General features: G+C 42.1%; 1 non-coding gene across 1 annotated transcript; it reads left to right on the top strand.

Moving 5' to 3' along the window:
* Positions 1-9,140: 9,140 nt before the first annotated feature.
* On the top strand, positions 9,141-9,244 carry LOC116460581 (U6 spliceosomal RNA). The gene has a single exon (XR_004245868.1). It is a non-coding gene; the product is annotated as a U6 spliceosomal RNA (small nuclear RNA).
* The last annotated feature ends 1,538 nt before the right edge of the window (positions 9,245-10,782 follow it).

The following is a 10,782-nucleotide window of genomic DNA, read 5'->3' as shown; positions in this document are numbered from 1 at the left end:
GAGATAGTTTGACTTCCTCTTTTCCAATGAGGATTCCCTTTATTTTTTTCTCTTGCCTGACTGCTCTGGCTAGGACTTCAAGTACTATGTTGAATAGGAATGGTGACAGTGGGCATCCTTATCTTGTTCCAGTTCTTAGGGGGAATACCTCTAACTTTTGCCTGATCAGTGTGATGTCTAACACTATTTTACACTGTTTTACCGTTACTCTAGCAGGGTTTTGGGAAGGAGGGGAAATAAATGTGTGAACAATCTGTCATTTTTAACCAGAAGTTCCAAGTAGGCAAGTTTTCATGAGGAAACAGAGGGTGGGGCTTTAGCTGGGAAGAGGGCTCAGATGGTGCATCGGAGGGCTGGGCATACTGGGCAGCTTGAAAGTATAGAGCCCCTGGGTAGAGCTGAGAAAGGTGCCTTCCAAGGATCTGCAGAGAGGAAACCCTAAGAAGGCTGGAGCACTCAAGGAGCACTCGTAATTTTGTTCTAGGTAATCCTGCTTGAACCAATCATCACAGCTATAATCAATTTAATACCTACCTTTTCTAAACTAAGCACAAGAATCAAAGAGCAATCAATGTTCTTCCTATAAAACCTATATAACCCCCTCCTTTCCTTGTCCCTTTTTGTTGGTTTTCTCTCATTTTGCAGGGTCTTTCACAGAAGTTGAGGTCACTTTATTATTTTCTAAATATATGTTAGTAGGCCTGATCTCACATAGACATACCTTCATATTCGAAAATAAGTATTTGCTCTCACAGACACCGTCACATAAAATTGTATGATCACTGCGTGCAGAGGCTCACGTCTGTAATTCCAGCACTTTGGGAGGCCAAGGTGGGTGGATCACTTGAGGTCGGGAGTTCAAGACCAGCCTGGCCAACAATGATGAAACACCATCTCTACTGAAAATACAAAAATTAGCTGGGCGTGGTGGCACATGCCTGTAATCCCAGCTACTCAGGAGGCTGAGGCAGGAGAATCACTTGAACCCGGGAGGCAGTGGTTACAGTGAGCCAAGATCGCACCACTACACTCCAGCCTGGGTGACAGAGTGAGCCTCTGTCACACACACAAAAAAATTTCATGATCAGAAGGACCTTAAGATGTTGTCTAGCTTATATTTCTGTGTCTTAAGATGAAATTATACTTAGGAAGTGACTTCACATGCTCATTCACAACTGCTGAGAGATGCGGAAATAGAGGGACAGAGCTGGGAATGGCATTACAAACCTCTGTTGGTGTCCCTGCTCTCACATTGCCTGGAAATGAGCTAATGGCTGAGATCGTCAGCTTCTTTGTCCATAAGATTGCACAAATACTTGCCCTGCCCATTTGGTCAGGTTGTCGTAAAATCAAATGTGGTAATTTAGATGAAGATATTTCTTAATTGTACGCTATGCTGGTGTATTTATAGATAAGTTAATGGTGTTTTCCAGGAACTTTGCAAGGTGTAATATGGAATGTGCAGTTAAAAGTTGTACAGTCTCTGACCTTATGAAACTTACAATTTAGTAACATCCCTTTAGAGAGAAAAACAACAGACAAAAATCTGGCTTCATTTTTTTTTTAACACTGGAATTTCCTTTTCAAACTTGAAATAACTCAGTGCATACTTCTCTGATTCATGCCTACTGCCATTAAATCTATTTTGTTTTTTTCTTTACCTGTGTACAGCACATTATATAAGTACTAGATCGTACTTCCTTTACCTGTGTACAGCACATTATATTAGTACTAGATTGTACTTCCAACAGTTTTCAGGAGTTGCTCTAATCTGCAAATGAAGGCTTAAAAAAATTAAATGCAGTACAAACAACCCAAATGTTCATCCATGGGTGACTGGATAAACTAAGTGTGGTATATACATACAACAGGATGTTATTCAACCTTAATAAGGAAGAAAATTCTGATACATGCTACAAGCATGGATGGACCTCAATGGCATTACGTTAAGTGAAATAAGCCAGTCACAAAAACACAAATACTATATGATTCCGATTATATGAGGTACCTACAGACATAAAGTAGAATGATGGTTGTCAGGGGCTGGGAGGAAAAGGGAGTTAATATTTAATGGACAGATTTTCAGTTTTACAAATGAAAAGAGTTCTGGAGATAGACGGTGTTGATAGTTGCACAGCAATGTGAATGTGCTCATTGTTACCGAACTTAAAAATGTTTAAATATTAAGTTTTATGTGATTTTTATTTTACCACTTTAAAAAAAAATGAAGTACTGATACATGCTACAACATGGGCGAGTTTTAAATACATTCTGCTCAGTGAAATAAGCCAGATGCAAAAGATCACGTATTATGTAATCCACTTATACGAGATACCTAGAATAGGCAAATTCACAGAGACAGAAAGTAGAATAGTGGTTCCCAGGGACTGGGGACAAGGGGGATGTGAGAGATTGAGAGTTATTATTAATGGGTACAGAGTTTCTGTTTGGGCTGATAAAAAAGTTCTGGAGATGGATGGTGGTGATGGTTGTACATCAGTGTGAGTGTAATTACCGCCACTGAACTGCCACTTAAAAACATTTAAAAGAGTAAATTTTATGTTGTGTATATTTTACCATAATAAAAAAATGAAGAAAAACCTTAGAAATAAAATCAAGTGGCTGGACGCAGTGGCTCATGACTGTAATCCCAACACTTTGGGAGGCTGAGGTGGGTGCATCATCTGAGGTCAGGAGTTCGAGACCAGCCTGGCCAACATGGCGAAACCCCGTCTCTACTAAAAATACAAAAATTAGCTGGGTGTGGTGTCATGCGCCTGTAATCCCAGCTACTCGTGAGGCTGAGGCAGGAGAATTGCTTGAACCCAGGAGACGGAGGTTGCAGTGAGCCGAGATCACGCCAATGTATTCGTCTGGGCAACAGAGCGAGACTCCAGAAAAAAAAAAAAAAGAAAGAAGGAAAGAAAGAAAGAGAAAGAAAGAAAATGAAGTGTGCGTGACATCTGCTACACAACAGTAGACACTGAGTACACTTGTGGGATGTGTTGAATTGCACTGGATTGCTACATACCAGCTTTTCAAGTGATTTCAAGGCTGAAATTATTCTCAAGCCTGAGTTTTCTGGACAAAATTTGAAGAAGTTAAAGAAAAGGTGACTAAAATTGCTTTTAATACATCCTAAATTCCAAATATTACATTAGAGAAAATGGCAAAATCATAGGGACTACACTTTCAAGAGGGGAGTGCGTCTCAGTTGAATTATATTCCTAGCCTTCTAAATGACTGGGATTTTTGGTAAATGACAGCCCTTCCACTAGGAGGGATCTTGGGCAATCATCCGATCCAGCCCATGCCCTCAGGCTTGTAAGAGATCATCAGCTCATTTTTCAGATTAAGCAATCCCAGTGCCCAGAGAGGTAAAGCCACCTGTCTCAAGTCACACAGCAAGTGGGGCACTGGCATCCAGACTTCAGGGCTCCTGCCTCCCAAGACTTGTGCTTTTTTTCTGTTGTCATGCTCTGTTTTATGTAACTTCTTTGGATCTCTATTTTTCTACCACATTCTAGAGTTAAAATATTAGCTATTCTAATCATTGTGTAAAAATTCTTTGAGTGTCCCAGGCGGTTGCTTATCTAGGTAAAGGTGAGTGATCAAAAAGCTTTTACAGGGGAGATGTCGTAGTTATCTGGAATCCAGTCCTAGATTCAGAGTATAAACACAGAAATCTGAGCATGTGATCTGGATGAACTGGTTAATCTTTCTAAATCTCAGGTTCTTCATCTGTTTTAAAATATGCCCAACTAAAACATTTTTCGGAGAGTTGAATGAAATTTGTGAATGTATTTTGTAAAGCATAAAGCAATGGTGTGGTCCAGGGAGTCTTGGGGGGCTCTCCAGACCCTTGCAGGAGGTTTCCGAGATCAAAACTTTTTTTTTTTTTGAGATGGAATCTCACTCTGTCGCCCAGGCTGGAGTGCAGTGGCGCAATCTCGGCTCACAGCAACCTCCACCTCCCGGGTTCAAGCGATTCTCCTGCCTCAGCCTCCCGAGTAGCTGAGGTTACAGGCATGCACTACCATGCCTGGCTAATTTTTTTGTATTTTTAGTAGAGTCGGGGTCTCACCATGTTGGCCAGGCTGATCTTGAACTCCTGACCTCAAGTGATCCACCCATCTTGGCCTCCTAAAGTGCTGGGATTACAGGCATCAGCCACCATGCCTGGCTATTTTTTTTTTTCTTTTTGGAGACAGGGTCTCTCTCTGTCACCCCAGTTGGAGTACAGTGCTGTGATCACAACTCACTGCAGCCTTGACTTCCCCAGGCTCAGGTGATTCTCCCACCTCAGCCTCCTAAGTAGCTGGCACTACAGCTGTGCACCCCCAGCCTCGGCTAACTTTTGTATATTTTGCAGAGACAGGGTCTTGTCATGTTGCCTAGGCTGGTCTTGAACTCCTGGGCTCAAGCAATCCTGCCTGGGCCTTCAAGTGCTGGGATTACAGGTGTAAGCCACTGCACCTGGCCCCAAGATCAAAACTACTTTTATGATAATGTTAAGATGTTATTTTCCTTTCTTTTTATTTTATTATTATTATTTTTTGAGACAGAGTCTCACTCTGTTGCCTAAACCAGTGTGCAGTAGCATGATCATGGCTCCTTGCAGCCTCAACCTCCTAGGCTCATGTGATCCTCCCACCTCAGCCTGCCAAGTAGCTGGTACCACAGACACATGCCACCACACCCAGCTAATTTTTTGTAGTTTTTGTAGAGAAAGGATCTTGCTATGTTGCCCCGTCCGGTCTCAACTGCTGGACTCAAGTGATCCTCCTGCCTCAGCCTCCCAAAGTGCTGGGATTATAGGTGCGAGCCACCGCACCTGGCCTATTTGCCTTTCTTGGCAAGTATGCAACGGAGTTTCCAGAAGCTATGGCACATGTGATATTTGTAACAGATTGAACGCAGAAGGAGATGGAAGATATTCAACTGTCTTCTAATAGGTCAGACATTCAAGAGATTTTGCAAATATGTTAAACATTGTTACTCTTCTCATTAATTCTTTTGGAGATAAAAATATTTTCCAGAAAAATGTTATCTATATTAAAATGTAATGTGTTGTTACTATTGTTTTAATTAATTAATAATCTAAAATCTGTTGTTTAAAAATTTTTTCTTTTCTTTTTTTTTGAGACAGAGTCTGGCTCTGTCACCCAGGCTGGAGTGCAGTGACGCGATCTCAGCTCACTGCAAACTCTACCTCCTGGGTTCAAGCAATTCTCTGCCTCAGCCTCCGAAGTAGCTGGAATTACAGGTGCACACCACCACGCCTGGCTAATTTTTGTATTTTTAGTAGAGACAGGGTTTCACCATGTCAGTCAGGCTGGTCTTGAACTCCTTTCCTTAGGTGATCCCCCCTCTCTGCCTCCCAAAGTGCTGGGATTACAGGCGTGAGCCACTGCGCCTGGCCTAAAACTTTTTTTAATTCTAATTTCTGATATGGTACATATTGTCAGATATAACCACATAGGCAAAGTTCTTTGAGGCTCTCAAAGCCTTTTAAGAGTGTAAACTGATCTTGAGACCAAAAAATTAAGCACTGCTGCTATAAGGTACCATATAAATAGTACATATTTTTACTTTATACCATTGATTTTTTAAAAAGTGTCACATTATTAAAAAGGGTGCATGCTTCTTATAGAAAACTTAGAAAATTACAGAGAAATATAAAAAAGGAAATAAACATTATCTGTAATCCCATCATGCAAATAACAAGATACTTTTGTATTTTTTTTTTTAGATGGAGTCTTAATCTGTCGCCCAGGCTGGAGTGCAGTGGCGTGATCTCGGTTCACTGCAACCTCCGCCTCCCGGGTTCAAGCAATTCTTTTGCCTAGGCCTCCCAAGTAGCTGGGATTACAGGCGCATGCCACCACACCCAGCTAATTTTTGTATTTTTAGTAGAGACAGGGTTTTGCCGTGTTGGCCAGGCTGGTCTTGAACTCCTGACCTCAAGTGATCTGCCCACATTGGCCTCCCAAAGTGATGAGATTATAGGCATGAGCCACCATGCCCGGCCAATATGCCATTTTTAAAGCATTTTTCTTAGTATTCTTTAATTGTAAACATCTAACCTGTAATTTAACCAGGCTTCAGAGTTTAAATTGGGGTGACATGAGGAGTTTTAGACTGTATTTTGCTGGCTCTAGGATCCACCTTCAGGACCTCATCTGTGTTCCAGGTATTTTAAATTTTGTCTTCAGTGGATATCTCCTATGTGCTCGTCAATGAGCCTTCTCAGTTACCCCATAGCATCCCCACTTTTCTTCTTCTACTGTTGTAGCCCTCTTTGGTGATGTTGGTTGCTAAGGTCTCAATGGCCTGCCCAAGGAGATACCTCGGTTGCCCTTGGTGATGCCATCTCCTATGGGCTGTGCTGGGCACCTCCACTGATGACAGGTAGGAGCTTGGACTATGGGAATGGTGGGGTGCTATGTCTATTGGAATCAGTCTTGGGTGTCCCAAAGCCTTGCTGTGGGCAGGGCCTCCCTCCCATTGATAGAAATTTTGTCATATAGGTCTTGATAGTGTGCAGTTTCACTGAAAACATCTCCTTTTCCTTGTCTTCCTCCCTTTGATTCTTGTTTCTTTCTAGTCTGGAGATAGGAGCCCATGGAAGGCAGGAGAGGGGACAGTTTGCACTCAGAGCACTGAATATCATCAGAAACAGCCCTCTCCTTTGATGATCAAGGCTTAATATTTTAGTACTTAGAGCTGGGCGCAGTGGCTCACGCCTGTAATCCTGGCACTTTGGGTGGCCGACATGGGTGGATCACTTGAGGTCAGGAATTTGAAACCAGCCTGGCCAACATGGTGAAACCTCGTCTCTACTAAAAATACAAAAAAATTAGCTGGACGTGGTGGCGAGTGCCTGTAATCCCAGCTACTTGGGAGGCTGTGGCAGGAGAATTGTTTGAACCCAGGAGATGGAGGTTGCAGTGAGCCAAGATCGCACCACTGCACTCCAGCCTGGGCAACAGAGAGAGACTCCGTCTCAAAAAAAAAAAAAAAAAAAAAAAAATTTAGTACTTACTACTTTATAGCACCAGTTCTCGAACTTTTCTTTTTTTGGTCTCAGGACCAGTTTTTACTATTAAAAATTCATGTGGACCTCAAAAAGCTTTTACTTATATGACTATCTCTGTGTTTAGCATGTTAGAAATTAGAAAACAATAATTTGAAATATTAATTTACCTCAAGTAACAGTAACAACCCATTATATATATATATATATATAGTTTTTGTTTTGTTTTGTTTTTTGAGATGGAGTTTCACTCTTATGGCACAGGCTGGAGTGCAATGGCATGATCTCGGCTCACTGCAAACTCCGCCCCCTGGGCTTAAGTGATTCTCCTGCCTCAGCTTCCCGAATAGCTGGTATTACAGGCACGTGCCACCATGCTCAGCTAATTTTGTATTTTTAGTAGAGACAGGGTTTCTCCATGTTGGTCAGGCTGGTCTCGAACTGCCAACCTCAGGTGATCCACCCACCTTGGCCTCCCAAAGTGCTGGGATTACAGGCGTGAGCCACTGCGCCCAGCTCAACCCATTATATTTTAGCATAAATAATATTTGTATGAAAAATAGCCAGGACGGGGTAGCTTAGTGCCTCATGGAAATGGCAGGATCACATTCCAGCTTTGGTCATGGTTTTTAAGTTTTAAAAAGTTGTTGTTTATTTAAGAAATGGAATCAATTCTGCTTTTAGCTGCATTTTTATTAACTTATAGGACACCCCATTTTTTGCCTTTTAGCACAAAACTAAAGGACAGCCAAGTATTTACAGGAAATTGGAAATAATCTAGCACTATGAATTTGGGAGCTTGTTTTTTATGTTTTCTTTTTTTGGGGTTGACTCTTGGGTTCATGGCTCGTGATTCTGATGTTGCATATACAAATGTTAGTCATAGTTTCTATTGGTAAAACAGTTCTCAAGTCTTATAATTACATATTTTAAAGTTTCACAATATTTTCCAAAGAGGACCGTGACATCCAGGAACATTCCCACAATCATCTAGGGATTTTAAGAGTCACCCAGCCTTGTCTTGTCTGCCCAGAGATTTAGAAAGAGAACACTTCTTGTTTCTCAGAACAGATACAGCTCAGAATCCAATTTAAGATGATGCAGTTTGGTCTCGAGCACTGAAGTAAATCATACAGAATTTGTAGAAACTCCACATGAGAGCCGCGAATGGCTTCCAAAGGAAAAATCCAAAGTTCAGTTTTACACAACACAGAAAAGTGATCTGATTCCCTGCTTTAGCAACTGCTCATGCTGGGTAGGTGTAAACTGAGGCCTACGATGACTATTCCCTGTGTCCTGCACATTGATTCCAGTGAGACACTACAGAGAATTTTCCAATTTTAAGCAGTGTCAGAGAAGTCACTTTTGATGCCCACTTCACTTTCATTGAATTATCAATGAAAAGGAGAGTGTTTTACCTTGAAATCTGGGCGAGATGCAGGCTTACCTAGATTAGGAGGGTGGGAAGTGTGTTAGTAGATCTCTCATAGGGGTAAGCTGGAGATACCCAATTCCAAGGAATGAAAGCATAAAAGGTATTTGTTGGGTCACATAACTGGAACAGAGAGGATTGGAGCTGGCCTCGGGCTTGGCTATGTTTAGTGCTCCCTCCTTCCTTCCTTTTTCCATCGCTCGTCGTCTCTTGTCTCCATTCTCTCAGATTCTGCCATGTGCAGCAGAGATGACCATCAGCAAGACTGAGGTCAGGCTTACAATTTGGCATCTGAGATGAAAGAGCAATTCCTCCACCTCTAATTTGGAAAATTCCAGGGAAAGACTGAATAGGTCAGGCTCTGTGTCAGAAGGGACAGAACGTTCTAATGGACAGCCTTGGGGGAAAGGCAATTTCCTAAAAAATGGTGAGGTAAGGAGGCAGGGGAATGTTGACACCAGAAGGGATCAGAATGTTAGATAGACATACTCTCCCACGAAGGAAATGACTTTTAACATTATTTTTCTCCAGTTCATATTTTTCCTTTGACCTATGTCAATTTGCTGATGCCAAAAGTTTGGTTACACCACCTTGTAAACATCAAGCTACTTTACCTCTCTGTGCCTCAGTTTTCTTATACAAATTTCATACTTATATAGCTTAATAATACCAGTACTCCCTTCAGCACATACGCTAAAATTGGAATGATAGCGAGAAGGTTAGCATGGCTTCTGTACAAGGATGGCATGCAAGTCAGTGAAGCATTCCATATATTTCTTAATATATTCAGTAGCAGAGTACGATGACTATAGTTAATAACAATGTATTGTATGTTGCAAAATAGCTAGAAGAGAGGACTTGAAATACTCCCAACATGTGAAACGGTAAATACTCAAGGTGAGGGACACCCCAAATTCTCTGACTTGATCATTACACATTCTATGCATGTAGCCAAAATATCATATGTACCCAACAAATATGTACAACAACTAAAAATTTATATTAATTTCATGAAGTGGTTGTGAGGACTAAATGTTTGGAAAAATGCCGGATACACAATAAGTGATAAATAAAAGTCCACAATAGAACAGCCAGGCACAGTGGCTCACCCTTGTAACCCCAGCACTTTGGGAGGCAGAGGTGGGTGGATCATCTGAGGTCAGGAGTTCGAGACCAGCCTGGACAACATGGCGAAACCCCGTTTCTACTAAACATACAAAAATTAGCTGAGCGTGGTGGCGTGCGCCTGTAGCCCCAGCTACTCAGGAGGCTGAGGCACAAGAATCGCTTGAACCCAGGAGAAGGAGGTTGCAGTGAGCCGAGATTGCGCCACTGCACTCCAGCCTGAGTGACAGAGCAAGACTCTGTCTTGAGAAAAAAAGAAAGTCCACAGTAGAAGAACTGGGCAAATGGCTGAAACTAGATAGGGTAGATACCACAAGGATAGAACTGTAAGTGTAGAAGTTCATCCATTAGGTAGAACAAGGTATCTTGTAGGCTGTGAGTTGGAAACCACAGGCAATAGTCTAGGCAAACTTGTCAGCCCTGAGAGTCTGGCAATGGTCACCCCAAACCAAAGGCAGCACAATATTGCTCCCTCCCTGGTTCCCGAACATGTAGAAATATGAAGGTGTGGGTTATGGTTGATATTGTGACTGGGATGTTGCTGGCATCTTGCGTCTGGGAATTCTGTGCATGGGACAGTCTGACCCAAATAATTATCCTGCTTAAAATGCCTAAAGCACCACTATTGATGAAAAAAAAAAAACCAGAATGATCTCAATAGGCAGGCCTCAGAGTGTCAGGGAATGCAAGAGTAGAGATACTGAGAAATCCAATCATTAGTGGTTGAGGTCAGTTACCAAGTAATAGGGCCTCTAGCCACCTGGCTTAAGGCAGGATTCCTGTCTCTAGGGGAGGAGGCACGGGGTGGAAAGAGTGACGTAGAACTCAGATTTTATAGGAGTGGAGACAAAGACTCCAGATGCTGAACACATAGGGCTCTTCATGCAGTACCGTGGTCAACAGGCATGTCTCTGAGTTCTACCCCAGCTCTGCTACTTACATTTCTGTGTGATACTATTTGTCTGAGCCTTGATCTCCTTCTCCACAAAAGAGGCATAATAAGAATAGTACCTATCTGATAGGGATGCTGTATGGATCAAGGGTGATAATACAGACAGGTGATTAAGCATGGCGCCTGATTCATTGTAAGCGTGCAGTCAAGGGAAGCTACTATGATTATTGTTATTAATAACAATGACAGAGATCCAATTAGGAGAATTTGGCCAGGCAAGGTGGCTCACGCCTATAA

The sequence above is a fragment of the Hylobates moloch genome, unplaced genomic scaffold (assembly GCF_009828535.3).
Source record: "Hylobates moloch isolate HMO894 unplaced genomic scaffold, HMol_V3 SCAFFOLD_20, whole genome shotgun sequence".
NCBI lineage: Eukaryota > Metazoa > Chordata > Mammalia > Primates > Hylobatidae > Hylobates > Hylobates moloch.
The sequence above is the reverse complement of the archived record's forward strand: the minus strand, read 5'-3'. Positions and strand labels throughout refer to the sequence as shown.